The following is a 20,987-nucleotide window of genomic DNA, read 5'->3' on the forward strand; positions in this document are numbered from 1 at the left end:
AATAATAATAATAATGGGAGTGTTTTCTTATAATAATCATTGATGAAACTGAAGACCAGCAAGGACTAGAAGTACCTTTCAAATCATCAGGTAACAAATTGCCCTTAGACTAATCTGGATGTAGATGGCTGCAAATTCTTTGAAAATTGGTCACTTAGGGGCTTTTTGACCCAAAGTATAGTCTGAGTACAAGCAGTGACAGCAGCATCGTCTGGGAACTTATTAGAAATGGAGGCTCTCTGGCTTCTCCCTGGCCCATTGAATCAGAATCTGCATTTTAACAAGATCCTTCATGGACTCCGATGTACCTTACTGCAGTCTGTTCAGGCTGCTGTGACAGAATACCATAGACTGGGTGACTTATAAACAACAGAAATTTATTTCTCAGTTCTGGAGGCTGGGAGTCTAAGATCAGGGTGCCAGCATTGTTGGGTTAGGGATGCGACTCAGCTTCTTGTTGTGTCTTCATGTGGCAGAAAGAGGGCTAGCAAATAGTCTGTCTGCTTCTTATAGGGGCACTAGTTGGATCATGGGAGCTCCACCCTCATAACCTAATCATGCAAATACCATCTCCCAATTTGGAGGCCCCACCTCTAAATACCACCATATTGAGATTAGGATTTCAACATTTGAATTCTGGGGGGGTACACATTCAGTCCATAGCATATCCTAAAGTTTGAAAAGTATTGACTTAGGGTGTCCACTCATTTAAATAACACATCATTCCCAACTTTTAGGCATATTTTTCCTTATTGTAATTTCAGAGACTAAACATTGGTCTTATTCCATATAAATAATTTCTGAATCTGACTACAATAGATATTTTGCTTTTTTCTCTGGAAAGCCAGTTTATTCTAAAAGATCTACTAATTTTTAGACCGTGGAAGTAACTTTTTGAAATCACAGTATCAGAACCCAGAGTCTGTGCAGTTTAAGATTCAGTGGTAAATTGCAGAAAAGAACTTAAAATAGCAAAAACAGAAAGTGCTTCAGGTATTAGTATCCTTGTTCTATTTTCTCAGAATATTCAGGTCCCTGTTGGGCATCATATGTCTAGAGAAAGTGGAGTTTTAAGTGAATTAATGTCACCTGACATGTCTGTTCCCTTTCCCCTCAGCTAAATTCCAACAGTACTTATACCCAAATTCTCTCACTTGTGTTACCCTGTCCCTGTTACCACTGCTCCTCATGAGGACAGCTTGGAGTTCAGCGGTCTCTTGGTGGTGCCATTTCTGGTTATTCCCACTTTCTCCTTTCTGTCTTCATTATCATATGAGCTTAGAGATCAAACACACACACACAAATGATACCAGCAAAAGTTTCTCTCTGTGAAGCTCCGATGCTGAAGCTAAGTCACCATTGTTAGCTTCGTGATTTCACTGTCCATTGCTGGAGTAATTTCTGTGCTGTGAAATGTCCATAGGGTCTAACTGAGATGTAAGTGGCTTGGGGTTAATAGAAGAAATGTCTCATATTAGGCTACTAGCCTGGATGAAAACATGACTGCCTCTGTCTTCAAGAAAAAAAAATCCATCTTGAGACATATTCTTTGTTCTTTAGGCAATACGGTAGGGCAGGAGCCCCAGTGAATCAGACTTGGAGTTTAACGATCACAGCAGTTTAATGTCCTCATTTGGCATAAGGGGAAATTGAGGGTTAGAAGATTTCATTGATCCACCCACGGTTAGCATGGCTTGTGGGTGTCAGCTGAGAGGAAGCCTCAGTGGTATGCCTTACTGCATTAAAGGAACCAATGGGAATGTGCTGACTGGCAGCCTGCAACTGGCTGCTCTTTATTTAAAAAGACAAGCAGGTATGCAGCAAGGGCCTCTCACTTAACCTGCTAGTCGTCACCTCCTGCTGTGGGAAGCATCCACATACCAGGAACATGAGGGCATTTTGAATAAGCAAGTGGCATTGGAAGTTTCTATCTCTGGTAGTGTGGTAGTGTAACAATGGGCTGAAATTGGCCTTGAAATACCCCAGGATGTATCTGTGACCTCTCCCAGGAAGTGCCTCTAGAGCACTTTGCTTTCTTCGGAGCCACTCTTCCCTTTTTCTGTGGCCTTGAAGTCAAGGCATAGAAAAAACAGGCAGGATGCCTCAATTTGGGCCAAATGACCTGTGTAATAGCAGTAGTTACAATTGATTCCAGAGGACACACACTCTTTGCTTCTTTCATTTCTATGTTATGAGGCAAATAGAAAGAAGAATGAATATTTGGGGCAGGGAGTGAAAAAATCAGCAATTGCTTCTCTGGACAGGCACCAGCATAGATAGATGAGCCCTTAACCCAGGGCAGATTAAAATGCTTTTGACATGTAATAGAACCAAGATCAGATATCATGATTCTAAGAGCGTCATTAGATCAAAGGATGTACCTTTGGGGATTCTTAGCATTAATCACAGGTGAGTATGGGGGCCTTGCCATGTTGTGAGTACTTCTCATGAATACAGACTCACAAGCCTTACCCTGCAAAATGTGGAAGGGGCTGAATCATAAAGTAGTCATAGTCACTGCTGCTTCCGGACAGCTGTTCTCTGTTGGAGAAGCTGGGCTTAAAGGCAGGAGAGAGAATGTGTGATGGTTGCATTTGGTTTTGATTTAAATGATACGGTTCATGCTTTAGCACTGATTTCAGTTCAGGTTGTATTTGAAAGAAGAAGGGATACTTTGATTCTAAACGTGATCAGGTAAATGGCCCATCAAGTTCCACGTTGGGGAATTTTAGGTCAAAGACTGTGGCCGGGGTTGGTGTCTGGTGTACACAGGTGAGCGACGAGCACATCGCTGGACCCGCGTGCATCGTGTTCTGCTGCCTCAGCTGAGCCTGAGCCTGGTGGTGGCAGGATGGAGGGGTTGGGGTCACCGATGTGGTGTGGTGCCAGGGCTGGTAATCGGCAGCTGTGCCTCCACACTGGAGGAAGCCAGGTCTGCCAGGGGAGGAGCTCAGAGCACTTGAATACGTCTCAATTTCTTCCAAAATGAAGAAAGCGCAGCTCCCACATTGTTCTACAAGAGGGTTGCCCAAAAATCCTTTGATAAAGGTAGTTGTGGGTCATTTAATCATGAGGAGGATGGAATTTTGTCTCATTTCCCCATGTAGCAGACATTTCCTCTTCCTGTTTGGATTATGGCTACTCTTCCACTCCAGAGGTTTGGTCACTACCCCGGGTATCTATGTTTTTCAGCTTAGACCTTAAACAAAAAATGGCCCCATATGATTTTCATTCAATTACATGAGAACATTTAAAAATATTTGTGTTTTCAAAAGTATGAAAAGCCAGATGAGCCTTTTATAGGCCTTTAGAAATATATATAAGCTCTTAGACATGAGAAAGTTATTTGCTAAAGGTGTATGAGGGGGAACTGCAGGAGACCAGTTTGCCTCACAACTTTGAACCCCAAATTTTAAAAGCATCTTTAGGTACCTCTCCCTCCCATTTGATTTCATTGCATCCTTCAGTAAGAGTAGACGTAAAGCAGGCACCCAAGTGGCTCAGTCAGTTGAGTGTCTGACTCTTGATTCCAGCCCAAGTCATGATCTCATGGTTTGTGAGATCGAGTCCCACGTCGGGCTCTGTGCTGAGAGTACAGAGTCTGCTTGGGATTCTCTCTCTCCCTCTCTCTGCCCTCCCCCTGCTTATACTCTTTCTGTCTGTCTCTCTCTCTCTCTCAAAATAAAAATAAATAAACATTTAAAAAAATAGAGTAGACATAGACCTTTCCCCCTGACACTTGTCATTTGCCACATATAGCATTATAGTTCCCTCACCAAATACAACACAAAACGTTTCTCTGTTCATAGATTTTTCACCCAAGCAAGAGCCAGGACTGTACTCTTTTATTCTAGATGTTTTATTTATTTATTTTTTCAAGTTCTTTTGGCCGCCCCCAAAGGTGCCATTGGCCACCAGCCACGAGTCTGCAAATTGCGACTCTTCATCAAGCTCAGTTTTTTTTCTCTTAGGCAAACTCCTGAGCCTCAGGTCAGCCAAATAATAGTTAACATCTTTAAGTGGAAAGTAGAAATTTCCTATATCATACCAATGACCACCAGCTTTGTTCTCTATATTTGTTGAACAACCTCTTTTTAATGGCTCTGGATGATTGAGAGACTCTAATTTTAAGTAGGTCTGTGGTGATGTGTATTATAGCACATTTCAAATGATGCCAGACCAGAGGACAATAGTTTTGTGAAAGAAGTCATGGCACCTTTGAATTAGGATAGAGTTGCCAGATTTAGCAAATAAAAACACAGGACACCTCATTAAATTTGAATTCTAGACAAACAACTAATAATTTTTTAGTGTATCTCATCTGATATTTGGGATATAGTTATACTAAAATATCATTTGTTGTTTGTCTGAACTTCAAATTTAACTGGACATTCTGTATTTTATCTGGCAACCCTACTTTAGGACACAGGAGTGACGTTATTTTATGTGGCCACTGGAGTTAGAGTATGGTCTAGCACTAAGACTTCAGTGCCGGGAGGTCATGTCAAGAGAATAATCAAGTCAGGTTACCTTACTACAGAGGGAAAATCTAATCCATTGCTCTATATCAGGATCTAAGAGATCAGGCTCTGCAACAAATAGAATGTGAGGTTAGAAAACCACATCTAAATCAGGTGACCAAACTTGACAGTTGTCGGTGTGGGGATGTTCTGTATTACCCGTGCGTGTCTTGCTTCCTTTATTCTCCCTAAACTGCCCATAAAGATGGATGTGATTTGCCATCTAGTGATGCTATAGGAAGTTGAGCATTAATGAAGAAAAGATGGCTCTCTGTCCTGGCTCAGGACTCTCTGGGTGCTTAATGCTAACCAGCTTCTCTCCTGGTTAGTATTAAGATGGTCTTGCAGGCTCTTTTATATAGCTGATGCTTGATGCACAGAACAGGCTTGTAAAACCCATCAAGGAAATAGACATGGACCTGCAGATCAACCACCACAGGGTCCTGACTCCTTGCTTCCTATCACTGTGGTGCTGGGAGAGGATGGACACTATCACAGAGGGAGGAACACTGGGCAGAGCTCAGGAGACCAGGGCACATGAGGACTCGGCTTCCCAGTCTGTTTCTCAGTTTGCTTGCCTTCCAATTAGGGTAATAATAATCCTCATCCTTCCTATGTAAAGGGGAGGGCGTTAATCACCAGAATGGCTAATAAACATGTGTGTTTTCTGAAATGGATGGAATACCAGATAAACACAGGACAATTATATTTTCCTTTGCTTGTTTCTGCTGCCCTCTTCTCACTGGTGGGATGGCCACATGACCCAGTTTGTTCAGGACAATCCAGATTGTGCCTGTTGTCCCAGCATAATTATTAACAGTACCCTTTCGCTCTCAAACATGGAAGATGCATTCTGATGTCACTTGACTTATGGGAAACCTGTTTGTGAATACCAACCTAGGCTATATTTGACAACAGTAGCAATATTTGAAATTAGGAATTGATCATTTTGATTTGTCAGAGACTACACTATTGCAAAGTGGCCATTGAAGATCCCAGTCTTCTAATCTGAAGGCTAGGATTCTGTTTCTACATCCTGTCCCACTTTAACCTACAAAGCTGATAATGAGGTTCCAGGTTGAGAATGAGGTGAGAAGATCCTTATCTCTCCTTCCCATAATCTCAAAGGAGAGGATTTCTCAAATTTTGGGTAGGATAAGTCTGTGTTGGGGCTGTCCCATGCACTGAAGGATATTTCACAGCATTCCTGGCCTCTACTGGGGTAACAGTAGACACCAGTAGCACCCCTGCCACCTTCAGTTGTGACAAAAATGTCTCCAGACATTGCTAAACATCCATGGGAGCAAGATCATACCCATTTGAAAGTCACTATTATTTTTTATTTATTTTTTTAAAGTTTGTTTTTGAGAGCGCGCGCGAGAGAGAGACAGAGAGAGAGAGAATCCCAAGCAGACTCCGCACTGTCAGTGTGGATCCCCACATGGGGCTCCAACCCACGAACTGTGAGATTGTGACCTGAGCCGAAACCAAAACTTGGACACTTACCCGACTGAACCACCCAGGTGCCCCTGAAAGTCACTATTCTTTTTTTTTTTTTTTTTTTAAGTTTAGTTATTTATTTTGAGAGTGAGAGAGCAGGGGAGGCAGAGAGGGAGAGAGAATCCCAAGCATGCTCTGCAGGGTCAACAGAGCACCCAGTGCAGGGCTCGATCTCATGAACAGTGAGATCATGCCCCGAGCTGAAATCTAGAGTCAGACACTTAACTGACTGAGCCACCCAGATGCCCCCGAAAGTCACTATTCTTGAAGAAAGGACTTAACTGACTGAGCCACCCAGATGCCCCCGAAAGTCACTATTCTTGAAGAAAGGGATTAAGATTTCTAAGGGAAAAGTTTTATTTTGTCTGGTTTGTAGTGGTCATAATTGGACTTGGGGAAGTTGTCAATTACATAGTTACAGCTCCAAACCATTGACTCAATAACAACAGCCACAATTGCCACTAATATTTTTAAAGCCCCTTGTATTTACCAAGAACATTCTGTGCTTTCAACCAAGGTTGCCTGGGTAAACCTTGGGAGGGAGGCTATTTGCTGTTGCCATGTGAGTCACACCTCATGTGTGCTAGGCAACATCCTCAGGATTTGGAGAGTAGAATGGATGTTCACAAGTGGGGCAGCTTGCCATTGTCTAATAGCTGGTCATGTCCCTGGCAGTGATGTCTTATAGCACCATGCTCAAGGGGTCTCGGCTGAGTCTTTATGAAGGCAAGAAAGGATTAATTGGTAATGAGAGAGCACTCATCTTACAATGAGAACACTACACAGTTTGAGACCCCTCCTTATAGATAAAGTTAAGAAACTGATACTGCTTCTTTTTAAAAAAACTTTTTTTCATGTTTATTTATTTCTGAGACAGAGAGAGACAGAGCAGGAGTGGGGGAAGAGCAGAGAGAGAGGGAGACACAGAATCCAAAGCAGACTCCAGGCTCTGAGCTGTCAGCAGAGAGCCCGATGCAGGGCTCGAACTCACAAACCGTGAAATCATGACCTGAGCCATGGGCAAAGTCGGTCGCTCAATCAACTGAGCCACCGAGGCACCCCACTGATGCTGCTTCTTAATGGAATAGTTCACACACTATCTAGAACCTTCTCTGTGCCTTACATTTTCTGGAAAAGATGTCTGCTTCCTGCCTCCAAGCAATATTAATATTAACTCTTGAGTCTGAATATTTTATCACTCTCTTACAGAAAGTACAGGCTTTATGTCTGGGTTCTTTATCAACCAATACTAGCATACTCAGCAAATACTGTGCTGGGTACAATACCTGGGCTTCTCTGAGTATGTTGCATCCTCTTCTGTGTAAGATCAATGGCCGCCATTTTAAAATACGTCTGTTGAGGAAAAAAACAACAACAACTCCCCTCCTAGAGGGGAATGTGATGCCTGCTGTAGAGTAGCATGGCCATTGTGATTATGCCTACGTAAATGTTAAAGCATGCCCCTGAGACTCAGGAGCAGGCAGGGGAGGTACCTCTATATCCCTTTATGCCTAATAATGTGTGGTGGGACAAATATCAAGCTTCTTTATGGTCCTTCTATTCTTGCTGGTCCACTTCAATTGTAGGTTAGAGTGGAAGAATATACGCAAGGGGAAGCAGGTTTTCAGGGGGCATGGTTGTTGACAGGGAATAATTAACACAGACATTAATCAATAGCAGTAAGAACAATAGTGAATCATAGTGTTTTGGAGGGGATTTCGTTTGGGAGAAAACAAGGACTTTGGCATGTCAGTGAGTGAGAGATGCCACAGCACTTCAAGAAGTGCACTGTGGCATTAGAGAACTTGAGAATGGAAGACCCATCGTCTTGCTTAGTTGAGCTGGATGCTTGGTTGTCAGTTCTGAAGAGTCTTTAAGGTAGGAAATTTTAACAGCTTTATTTTTTTTGAAAGCTATAGTTAGCATCCTCAAATACTAAAATAATTGGTACTCAATAATAAAGGCTGCAAGTACATGTAGGAGAGAGCAGCTTTGCTGGAGTGACAGATGCAGTCATGTTCCAGGGAGAAGGTGAGGGGGATGTGGACATTCACTCCATGATCCTACACAGCCCCAACTGCCGTGCTGCTGTGGAGGGGACATTGGAATGTGAAACAAGTACCATGAGGCCCTCCAGCCAAACTCTTCCAACTGAATAAATGAGCTAATTCTACCATATCAGCCAGTAGATGTCTCTCTCTGTTATATCCCTTCTGATCATTACCTTGGCCATCAGACAGTTCTGCTACATTACTCGACTGTACTGCCGAGAGAGAATTGACAATATTAAAACGACTCCATTGCTTTTATGAACTGGCTCTAGGAGACTAGAGTCCATTTCCATTACTGAGATGTGTTGTGTGCCTAACCAAATGCTTTTGGAAGCAGATAATTAGGCATTGCAGGCTGTGATTGTTTAAAGAAGATATACAATGAGGTTTCAGATTTCAGATATGGTGCTGTGCAATGTCTTATTGCATGAAGATTATGCTCACTTTCAAAAGTGCCCCTGGGGTTATTTTAGTTGGGAGTTTGGAAAAGGGCAGGGCTTCCTTTCTGGAGCACACCGTACAGTAGAGGCAATGGCCACATTTTAAATTCAAGAAATCCTTGAGAGGCAACCGGTGAGTAGTGCTGAATAATTCCAGCCACACACATACCATGCCCTGAGGATGGGCAGGAGGTGGAAATCACACCCAAGAAATTAGGGTGTTGCTTTTGAAACTTTAACTTCTTGTTCTTAAAATGCCAGTGCCAACATATATTGTTTATATGTGCTGATACAAAGCATATTTGAAATCTGAAAGCATTTAAGAGTTAAATAATACACGACCAATATCTGGAATAAATTACTGAAAATGCTAGCGTAAAGGGAACACATTTACTACACCTTTTAAGGCCCCAAAGAGAGCCCTAAAGAGAAAAGATTCTTTTCAGATGAAATATATAGATGGCCTGGTGATGATAAAGGGGAAATATATAAGGAGACCTTTTCCAGACCTTCCCAAGTGGTCAGAAGTAAAGGTAGGACGATTATTGACTCAGGTGTACCAACACCTGAGTGAGATCATGGGCAGTGCCCACTGAGACCCCATCAAACTTCCAGAAGGTTCTAACTCTCAGACGGCCTTATTATGAAGCGGCCATCTGTAAGCTAAAAGTGTATTGCAATAGGAAGGCTGTTTCTGACAGTTTTCAGGACGTGATTTTTAGTTCTCGATGAGCTAACAATCAGCTAGAACTTTGATATTCAAAGTGTGGACTGTGGACCAGCAGCAGGAGCAGCCGCAATACCTGGCATTTGTCAGAAATACAGACTCTCAGGTTTTACCCCATACCTACTGAGTCAGAGTCTACATTTTAACAAGATCCTCAGGTGATTTGTTTGCACGTTAAAATTTGCAACTGTTGGGCTTTCCCACAAATATTTCAAGGACAGAAATCATGTCATTCAGCCATTCTTTTATTTGTTTATTTAGAGTATTTAGTGAAGGAATACTCTGTGTGAGGCATGAGGCAAAGCCCTGGACAGACAGTGCTGAATAAAGAAAGACTGGATTCCTGCCATCATAGTTTTTTTTTTTTTTATTTTAAAAATAGACATGGTTCTTATAGACCATCACTGTTTGAAGGGCTTCATGCACATTGACTCATTTAATCCTCTAATAACTCTTTGAGACAGGTCCTATTGTTTTTTACATCTTAGAGATAAGGAAACGGATACACAGAGAGGTTAAGTAACCCTTTCAGGGCCACACAGGTTGTATATGGTAGGGCCAGAATTAGAATCCACAGAATCTGGCTTCAGAGTCTAGGCACTTAACTACTATGCTATGTTACCAATAAAAAAAACCCCAACTAGTAACAACCTATAATTTTTGTTTAAGGAAATAAACAGAATGCTGTGATAGTTAAAAATGAGGAGTAACCTTAGCTAGGCTGGTCAGGGAAGGTGTTTGGGAGATGATATTTAAACTGAGAGGGGAGCCTTAGTGGCTCAGTTGGTTAGGTGTCCTACTCTTGGTTTCAGCTTGGGTTGTGATCTCACAGTTTGTGGGTTGGAGCCCTGTGTCGGACTCTGTGCTGACAGTGTGGAGCCTGCTTGGGATTCTCTCTCCTCTCTCTGCTCCTCGCTGGTTCTCTCTCTCAAAGTGAATAAACTTAAAAAAATTTTTTTTAAATTGTTTTGTTTATTTATTTTTTTGTTTATTTTTATTTTGTTTATTTGTTTATTTCAGAGAGAGACAGAGCATGAGTGGCAGAGGGGCAGAGAGAGAGGGAGACACAGAATCTGAAGCAGGCTCCAGGCTCTGAGCTGTCAGCACAGAGCCCGATGCGGGGCTTGAACTCACAAACTGTGAGATCATGACCTGAGCCGAAGTCGGTCCCTCAACCAAATGAGCCACCCAGGCAACCCCCAAAAAATTTTTCACTGAGACCTGGAGGAGGGGAAGGACCCATTCATGGGAAGTAGGAGCACATTCTAAGCAGAAGGAATAGCAAGTGCAGAGGACAAAGGACCAGAAGTTGAAAGAATGGGTCCCTTTTGAGAACTGCCTGAGACTGTGTAGATGATGGGGGAAGGGATTAAAGGGGAGGCTGGGGAGGTTGGAAGGGCAGATTCCACAGGGAGATAAGCAGGGGAGCTGCTGCAGAGCCTAGAAGGACAGAGGCAGAGGTGGGATATAAATTATTCTAGGTGTCCTGGGAATCCAGTAAGGGTTTCACCAGGAGAGTAAGGTGGCCTGAATGCTGATTTGAGTGCTGAGAAGAGACTGCAAAGCAGCAGAAGCCATCCAGAGTCAGTCTGAGCGGACTAGTTGAAAGATGGCTGTGGCAGTGGGCGTGGAGAGGAGGGCACAGATGGGAAGTGTAGCAGAATAAGCCACCCCAAATATGCCTCTTTGGCATAAAGATTATTTTCAGCTGATTATTTTTGAGAAACAGCAGACATGAGAGAAGCTCTGAAAACGGAGTAGAAGTTATCTTCTATAGAGGAAATTTACATTTGTAAAGGAAATCGCTATTTATAAGGGTGTCTTTCTGTCTGTACTAGGAAGAGAAGGAAGACTAGATCACAAGAAAGTCTTAACAGTGGAGAAGATGCCCACTAAAAGCTGCATAACAATTATACCATTGTTTACTGTGATTTTTTTGGTAGCCTCCTGTGTAATTGACCACCCCACCCCATTTCCATTTTGTCTTTAGCTGAAGATGGTATTTAAGGTGGTGGCTTGGGCCACCACTCTCAGGAGTTCATTTGTTTTTCTTGGATATCTCCCATGTATACATGAGGTGTACATGTTAACAAACTTGTTTGTTTGTGTCTTATTAATTTTTTTTTTGTTTTTTATCACAAGGGGTCTTAACCAAGAACTCAGAAAGGTACAGGGAAAATTATTTTTCCTCCTCTATAGATTCAAGATCTGATCTGGAGACAAGACCAACAGGGATGATTCCTTGGACATGTATGTGTGTGTACTGTTAAAAGGTAAACTGAGACATATTAAAACTTTAAGAGTTTATTTGAGCAGAAATCTATTTGAATTGGGTCGCACCAAACCGGAAGTGTTTAGAAATGTTCTACTGGCAGGAGCTCAGGCAGACACTTTTATAGAGAAAAGGTGGAAGTGGAGTGAGGAAGTTATTAATTGGCTAAACTTAAAGCCTAGTTGGCTGTTTGTGATTGATTGTCCTTAGGTTTTGATTTTGTAACCTTGAAGCATTTATAGGTATAGATATTGGTTTGCTTCCATAGGCTGCCCGACGTTGGAACCACATCAGTCTAAGGGCCTCCTTATTAAATTAATTTAAAAATACACATGTGGATATGTGTTTCAGTGTGTATCCATTAGTGTGTTTCTCTGAGGGACAGTGTTATTAAAATAGAAGAATTGGATTATACCAGGGTTTTTAATTGAAGACCATTGGGTACATGCTACTTAGTGGGCTCTGCTATTTAGTGTGGTGGGAAAAATGCAACGAATAGGTTTGGGTGGGTGGGAATCACGTACTCTTCTTAAGATATATTCAGTTTGAGGTACTGATGGGGCTTCCAAGTCGAGATGTCAGGGAGACATCTTTGTCTTTCCAGCATTTAATTGTGGATCTTCAACAAAGCCAGTACTTAATACTTGTTGAATGAATTTTGGGGAAGAAGACTTCCTGGTATGAAAAGGTATTTAGCTCCATAGGCGTTTACTGTTGCCTGAAAGCTGCTCTAGTGAGACCATAACTTCGCTTTTTATGGTTAAGAATGACATAAAAATATAAACAACCGTAGCAACAAGCAATCCACAAATTATGGAGAGGTGACATTAATTACATTTACACTAAGGTATACGTGACAAACACTAGCACCTTCTTGAAAGCAGATGGGTAGAGTTCTGACACTGGAGGGGAAGAGGATGCTAAGGTATAGGTGCCTGGCAAGCATGTTTTATTTAACAGAGTGTCTTTAATGACTAGCACAAGTGCTCCAGTGCTATTTTGAACCAAGACATCTAAGATGGATTTTGCCTAAGGTCAATGCTGTTCGATTAAAGTAAATTTTGCGACTATAGATTCTTGAGAGAATTTGAACATTGTTTAAAAATCATTCACCTCCTATAACCTTATCATACACACTCCATACTTTGTTTCTGCTTAACTTTATCTATTCAATGACTTTATCTATACCAAGGACACAGAATTAAACTACACTGGGATGTGCAGAAAAATTCCAGTTTCCATATTTTTAGGCTGGTTCTAAACTTAGTCCAGTAGGGTAAATTTTCTCTTTAAGTCATTATTCAGATTCCTCCCTCCACTCTTGTCGTCTTTCAAGATGGCGTCAGAGAAAAGGAGACATCTTCATAGGTTTAGGAAGAAGGTAGTCTCCTTGCATGAATGCTGACTGATGTCCACAGAGATCTGGTTTGCTGGCTACTTTCTCTGGGCATCCTGCATCTGATGAATTTGTGGTGCATTTCATAGTTGGATATGGTCCAGGGGCTTCTCCCTGTTGCCTGGCCTCCTCTTGACTCTTCCTATTTCTGTAGGTCACTTTGAGTCACTGTCAAGTGCCCCAAAGGGTTCCCAGATCAGGCCATCCACCACACAGCCTGTGGGCTCACTTTGCCTCCTGCAAGGGCTCCATGGCTGTCTATTCAGTGTCTGATACACACACATAGGAGTGCCTATCTCGATGCTCTTTCTTCTGCAGACCTCCCTGGGGAAAGAGAGTTTTTCCTTGCCATCTTCTCCTTTTCTCCAAAGTGTTCCCTTTCACTTTCAGTGAAATCAAAATGAAAAACATGTATGAGGCAGAAGGAAACATATATTGGAAAATATTTTGAAAATATATAGTTATGCACATTTGGAGTCTGTGAGTGCCAAAGAGAGGCCCGAGATAGTATTAATAAGGCCACGAAAAGTCTCAAGATATTCTTGATGACAGAATGCATCTATTCGGAAGAAAATTGGGGGCGCCTGGGTGGCTCAGTCAGTTATGCATGTGACTCTTCTTGATTTTAGCTCATGTCGTGATCTCATGGTTCGTGAGATCAAGCCCCACATTGGGCTCTATGCTGACAGCCTGGAGCCTGCTTGGGATTCTCGCTCTCACCCTCTCTCTTTGTTTCTCCCCGCTCCCGGTGTTCAGCCTCTCTCAAAATAAATAAACTTTTTAAAAAAGTAAGAAAACTGGCCCTTGGAACAAGAGTATCACACCTCTTTGTTCTTTTGTTGCCATATTGTCTTCATTGGCAAATAAAAGTCTTACTTCTCCAGTATCATAGAGCGGAGTGTCTAAGAAAATGAAATTGATTCAATTGAGTGAGTCCTTAATGGAACCTACTGTGTGCTCAGCACTCTTCTTAGTACCGTGGAGGAGAAGAAAGATGAAAGGCACCTTTACCATTCACAAATAAACTGCAGACTTCTTGGAGAGATATGCATGATCCATGCTTATGAAGCAGTTGACTAACGAGACCAGGTGGGGTAGGGTTGTTAGGATAAATGTATGGCATAGACCTTGGATGCCAGAAGAAATGAAGAGTGAGAGATCATCTGGACTTGGAGGTCTCTAGATAGAATGGTGCATACACTAGATATTGAGGATGGCAGTGTTGCAGACAGGCAGAAAAGTATGAAGGGGAAGGTGTGGAAGGTAGGAACATGGGGAGAGCAGCAAGAACCAAGACTGAACCAAGTATGACTAAATAGAGCTACATGTCCAATCTAGTAGCCACTAGTCATAAAACATGGCTAGTTTATACTGAGATGTACTATACCTATAAATACATACCAGGTTTTTAAGCTTTAGTATGAAAATTATATAAAATATCTTACGAATAATTTGTAAAATACTGATCACATATTGAAATGATAATAGTTCAGGTATATTAAGTAATTAATTTTTATAATTTTTTTTATTACATTTATTTATTTTTTGAGAGACATAGAGCACAAGCTGGGGAGGGGCAGAGAGAGAAGGAGACACAGAATCCGAAGCAGGTTCCAGGCTCCGAGCTGTCAGCACAGAGCCTGATATGGGGCTTGAACTCACAAACTGTGAGATCATGACCCGAGCTGAAGTTGGACACCCAACCAACTGAGCCATCCAGGCGCCCCTATTAAGTAATATTCTTAAAATTGATTTTCCTGTTTCTTTTTACTCTTTTTTAAATGTGGCTCCTGGAAAGTTTAAAAATACATTTGTGGTTGCACTAAATTTCTATTGGACAGCACTGGGAGAGAGAAAGGTGTCAGGGAAGAGACTACCTGAAGAAATGGTCTGTATAGCACCGTAGGTCCCTTTGTTCTGTAAAAACAAAAACAAACTTCCACAGGGAAGTAACTGCTCATTCACTAGCAAAAGCAACCAAAACTTCAGTAATATTTCTAAATGAACCCATGTTGAATGGGTTTTAGACAAACTCTAGCAGTTTCATATGTATATAAAAAGTAGGATGGTTATGGATATTGCACTAACTCCAAGGTCTCCATGGGTCTGTAACTATCACTTTGGAGCTGCATCTGGGTGGTGATGATGAAACAGTTGGAGAGAGAATGCTAGCTATGTTGGGTAGAGCCTTGAGTGGCAGGCATAGGAGTTTGGACTTTATTTCCTAGGCAGTAAGGAATCTGAAATGCCCCCAACCCTCTGCCACTATTTCCTTTGTCTGTCTAACCAATATAGCTTTTTAAAAAATTTTTTTTTAATGTTTTTATTTGTTTTTGAGAAAGAGAGAGACAGAGCATGAGCAGGGGAGGGGCAGAGAGAGAGGGAGACACAGAATCCAAAGCAGGCTCCAGATTCTGAGCTGTCAGCACAGCCTGACACGGGGCTCAAACTCACGGAGTGTGAGATCATGACCTGAGGTGAAGTCAGACATTTAACCGACTGAGCCACCCAGGCACCCCCTAACCAGTATAGCTTTTTGAGCAGCTCTTGTCTTGCTGCTGACTTTCACTGTTCCTGCATCTTGGATATGGCTGAAAGTGCCCTCAATCCCCGAAGGAGGAAACTGAAGGGAATTCTAAAAGATGGGGTTGAGCTTTTCTGGGTGTCCCCAAACCTCTTTTAGAATCACTGTATAGTATCTGGTCAAGTGTGCCAACTGAGGACCTTTTGTAGGCTTGGGTGACAGCTGTGGAAGTGTTGTTATCTTGTAGCCAGAGACCCTGCTGCCCTCTTTGTCTTCTAAGTTTCTAAGTGTTTTGAAATTATTTTCCTAACTTGTGTTAAAAGCCTGACTTCCATTTCCAATGCCCAGTCCCCTTCTGGAAGATTAGAAGCATCTAACTTACCTGTCAGAAAACAGATAACTATGGCCCCTTGTCCAAAACCGGCTGCTCTTAGTCTGTTATCTGGGAAGAGGTCTACATGGGGCAGTTCTCATGGTAGCAAAGGACACGCCATTTCAAGGTGTCATCTGAGGTTGGTGATAATTATAGTCAATAAGGCCCATACCCGAGGGGTTAAAAGGAGCTGTTATAAACTTGGGTAACCTTGCTACTGTTTGGGACACAGAGATTTATTTTCTGGATTCCTCAAGCCTTCCTCAGGAGATTTTGTCCTGTAAGTCTTGCTGACAGATTTATCCTGGGCTCCTGTCATCGATGGCTGTTTTCTCACTAAGCAGGTGGAAGGCAGAAGCTGGGGAAGGTAACTGCCAGCTGAGAGGTCGTTTGTGAATTGGTGCCATGAAGTGGACATAAATTTTATGTATTCTGCAAGGCCTTAGCTATTGGTTCTGCTTTGTCCTAGATTTTTCCTTTGTGACGGTATTTGCCATCGGCGTTAGCATTATTGTCTGCAGCAGTAATTAGAGATTTAGGCCTGGCCCGTGTAGCATGCACAGGCCATCACAATTCCTACAGGAGGAGTGGTGAGGAGGGAGGATTTGGTTACACCCACAAAAACAGGCGAGGCAAAAATCTCATGATACCAGGCTTCCAGACAGCATTTCCAGGAACATTTTAAAACTGGTAGACGTGCCTCCTGCTTCCCCCAACCCTACCATCACCACCACCCATGGCCAAGGGAATAATTCCTGTTTGACTCTGGTTCAGCCTGAGTGGCAGAGGGTTTTGTAGGGAGAGAATGACAGGATAAAGGAAATAAGGAAAGAAATGGTAAAACATACACACGCACACCACCACCACCACCACCAAAAACACACACATATATATGTCAATATTAATGTATCTATATCTATATATATGTATATCTGTATATGTATGTCTATATCTATCTATCTATCTATCTATCTATCTATCTATCTATCTACCACAGAACTTTAGGGTTTTGCTTCCCCCCCCCCCAGCCTTTTTTTTAATGTTTATTTTTGAGAGAGAGAGAGCGCATGAGCAGGGAAGGGGCAGAGAGAGAGGGAGACAGACGATCTGAAGTGGGATCCATGCCGACAATAGAGAGCCCGATGTGGAGCTCGAACCCACAAACTGTGAGATCATGACTCAAGCCAGAGTTGGATGCTTAACCAACTAAGCCACGTAGGCGCCCCTCCCTAGGCTGCTGCTTCTTTTTTTAATTTTTTATTTGCCATAGAATCCTTTGTTCAAACAAAATTGTTATAGTTAACATTTTTTTTTTAGCTCACACTATAAACTGGGAAGTGAGGTAAACATTTTACACATATTATCTCATTTATCTTCACAAAAACCCTAGAGGCAGGTGTTATTGTCTTCATTTTCCAGTCAAGGGAACCAGCACACAGATGTTAAAGTACATGCGTGAGGTCACACAGCTAGGAAGAGGGGGAGTGGGGATGGAAGCTCCAGCAACTGGTGTCAGAGCTGATGAGACACAAACCGGACACAGTGAGCGTATCCTCCAGATGTGCTCTTTACCTGTGTGCTCTACTGGGAGGATAGAATGAACAGATAATCCGGGAGCTGCTGTCATTGAAGCTGAGATAGGATGCAACCCAGACATGACCTATTCCCTTCTTACCCTTCACCCCAGAGCCTCTAAGAGGAGTAAGCTACTTCTGATCTAGTCAAGTTCCCTCATGTTCTTGGTTGATGAAGCTGAGCAGCTGTCTTTGAAAGGTGAAGAGCCTTGTACAAGGTCACATAACCTGTCAGTGTCAGATCCCAGCCATCTTGATTCCCAGGCCACTGCCAACCCCAAACTCCCAAATGGCAACACCAAGACACCTTACTGCACCTGAGATGCTGTTGTGCCAAGTTCTCAGTACTAAGAGACAGGTGGCTGAGTAGGCCAAGCCCAGAGAATAGCTAGACTGTTCTACAGAAACACAAAATTTTGGTGCAACTAGGAAATGGCACCAACCTTTCCAAGTTCCTGCCGACAGCTGACGCAGCAATTGTTTAGACCAAAGCCTGCTTTCCCAAAATGAGGTCCACAAAATGCCCGAGGCTCTTTTCTCAGAATTTTCCATACGTTCTCCTTATTCCATATGTTCTCTCCTTATTCCATATGTTCTCCTTACCCTGCTGAACTTTAAAGTCTGGGTTCTTTTGCCTTGGTATGCCACGAGCCCCTCTAGAAATTCTAGGGAATTCACTTTTGCATGTCCTCTTCCTCTTCCTTGGCTTTCTCCTTCTCAAAGAAAGGGACTTGATAGTTTTTAATTAAAACTCGCTGAAGGGACTTAAATCTGTCCTGAGGTTAAAGAGGTGGAGGCTGTCATTGAAACTCTGCCTTAGTTACTTAATCAGCTGCCCACTATGCATGCCCAAAGGATTCATGCCTGAGCAGGTGTTCTCTGGTCTGAAGACGGAGGTGAAAGGGCCCATTAGGATACAGAGGGTGGGGGCCACAACTGGAAAGTTACCAGGGGAGATGGTTGATTCTATTTTGTAGCCCCATGCTCTGTTCCCAAATATGGATGCTGTCTTCCCTAAGCCTGGATCTGAAGATACAGAAGTAAAAGCTAAGTAGTTTTACATCTTTGAAACGAAAGAATTATTTTTCTAAAAATTTCAAAACTTCTTTCTTGCCACCAGGGCCAGTTTCATGGGCAGATGACCTTTGTAGTTGTGTAGGGCACCGAGCTCGGAAGGGCTCCTCACTTGATTTAATGCTCCACTACTCCCATCTTAAAATTGTTAATAGTTTTTGAACATGGGACCTACAATTTTCATTTTGTACCAGGCTGTGCACACCATGTAGCCTGTCTAGCCTGCAACCCAGTTTGAGATACGTGTGTTTGTGGTGAAAGTGGGTGGGAAATTGATGTTTCTAAGGAAGTTATGACCCACTCTGGTTTGCAGCCTTTTAACAAAAACCTGGCATAAGAGTATATGTTTAATTTAGAGTAAAAAAAAGAAAAAAAAAACAAGCTGTACCATATGAAAAGCATGTGGTTACACTGAATTTGCTATCTCAAATGAGATAACCTTTATGAGTTAAAAGACTAGTCATTTCTCAGTGCCTTGTGCTATTTTTGGCTTATAGTTCCTGAGACTCCAGCATATGACCTTTTCTAACCAGTGCTTGCCTTGCTGGCAGTCAGGTTACCACGGGTCAGGGCCCAGACACTTCATCTGTTGTTTTCCCCTTGGGTACAGAATGAGACCTCATAATGAAGTAAGGAGTTTCAGTGTTGTTTATCATCCTTCTCGTAGATAATATTCAAAATAAATCATCGAATTACTTCTAGAAATTTCATGTCATTATATGCAAAAGACTGAGTGTTATTTTTCAAGGTAAATGTTGAAAAATGCCAACATTATAACAAATTAGTTTATTTATATAATCTTTAGTAAAGTCATAATAAAATAGATATTGAGCATTTGAAAGAAGACATTGGAAAGCAAATGTTTCATAATATAATTATAAATATTAGCAAGATTATCAACATCAGGTTTAAGATACTATAATGAAGAAAGATAACAATAAAAAGAAAAGAATGTAAGTAGCTAAGTTAGAAAAGGATAATGTAATTCTTAATCTCATTTGTCAAGGAATGTCAAAAACCAGAAGTCTACTTTATTTTGTAATTTAAAGTGAGGCAGGGGCCAATTAGACCTTGTCATCTGGTTTTCTAGTTATTATTTATAGAGTTGACCCTTGAACAACATGGGTTTGAACTATATGGGTCCACTTATATGTGGATTTTTCTTTTTTATTAACACAGTACAGTATTGTAAATGTATTTTCTCCTCTTTGTGATTTTCTTAATAACATTTTCTTTTCTCTAGCTTACTTTATTATAAGAATACAGCATATAATACATATAACATTCAAATATGTGTTAATCAGCTGTGTTATTGGTAAGGCTTCTAGTGAACAATAGGCTCTCAATAGTTCAGTTTTGGCTGTGTGCGGGGGTCACTGCTCCTAACCTCTGTGTTGTTCAAGGATTAACTGTATATGGAGCACTATGCATGGCTGGGTAGTTTTGACCTGTTATCTGTTCTCTGTCTTCTCAAAGAAGCAAATCAGAATACTGACCCTCATTTTGAAAGACTATGCAATGTGTTTGGGGGTCCTTATGGTTTCTTCAGCACAGACTTAAAAACTCAAGTTTCTACACAGGCCAAGCAGGCTGCAAAAATGGTATGTGCCTGGGTGGGGACTGGGATGAACTGGAAAGCCATGTCCAGTCTCAAGTGAGCAACCCCATTCAGCAACTGATGATAGTTAACTGGAGGGGATATTGCTGTCAGAAGTTCTGAATTTTCAAACAGAGTGGATCATCTTCACCGGGAGATTTGGAACTCTGGCTAGTGAATCAAACATTTAAAAAGTGTACTGTCCAAAAGCAAATAAGCTTCTTTGGCTGCATGTTGCCATGGGTTGTGCATCTTACGCAGTACCCTGTGTTCTTGTGTGGGCTGGGCCATGGATAACAGGAGAGGGGAAGGGAGACATCTTAGGGACGTTATTTTCAGACTGAATTTATTTTCACAAACTAGAGTAAATGGTTTCCTTTTTCGTTAGGTTATGGGCAACCTTTTTTCTTGCTCTTTTTTTTTCTTTAAAGTTTATTTATTTATTTTGAGAGAACAAGGACGGGAGGGACAGCGAGGGATAGAGAGAGAATCCCAAACAGGATCCTTGCTCTCAGAGTGGAGAGAACCTGAGATCATGACTTGAGCCGAAACCAAGAATTGGATGCTTAACCGACTGAGACACCCGGGTTCCCTGGCCCTCTTTCTTGTTCTGATTTAGTTGATGCTAGTTTCACATAGTTCCTTCTTCATGAACTCCATTTGCCTAAATACATAACAGGAGTGAAAACCTTCTAATCTTTACTTCACATTGAAGATTAGAAAATAAAGGAGTAGATACAGATATTTCTGAGAAGAGTGCAGTGAACAGAACCACATATGGAAGAGGAAAAAACACAACTTTTTGGCGATTATTTGACTAAATTTCTATGAAACCTATGCATACCATGCTGACATATTATATGGATTGGGCATATTTTAACTGGGAGATGATCTAAGTGATCACACTATTTCTCACTTTCAACCCTGAAATTTTGTGAG

General features: G+C 41.8%; 1 protein-coding gene across 10 annotated transcripts in view; it reads left to right on the top strand.

Moving 5' to 3' along the window:
• The window catches only part of LOC131484997 (E3 ubiquitin-protein ligase RNF113A-like), a 505,434-nt gene that overhangs the window by 263,102 nt on the left and 221,345 nt on the right, over positions 1 to 20,987 (top strand). The window lies entirely within an intron of this gene.

The sequence above is a fragment of the Neofelis nebulosa genome, chromosome 9 (genome assembly GCF_028018385.1).
Source record: "Neofelis nebulosa isolate mNeoNeb1 chromosome 9, mNeoNeb1.pri, whole genome shotgun sequence".
NCBI classification, from domain to species: domain Eukaryota; kingdom Metazoa; phylum Chordata; class Mammalia; order Carnivora; family Felidae; genus Neofelis; species Neofelis nebulosa.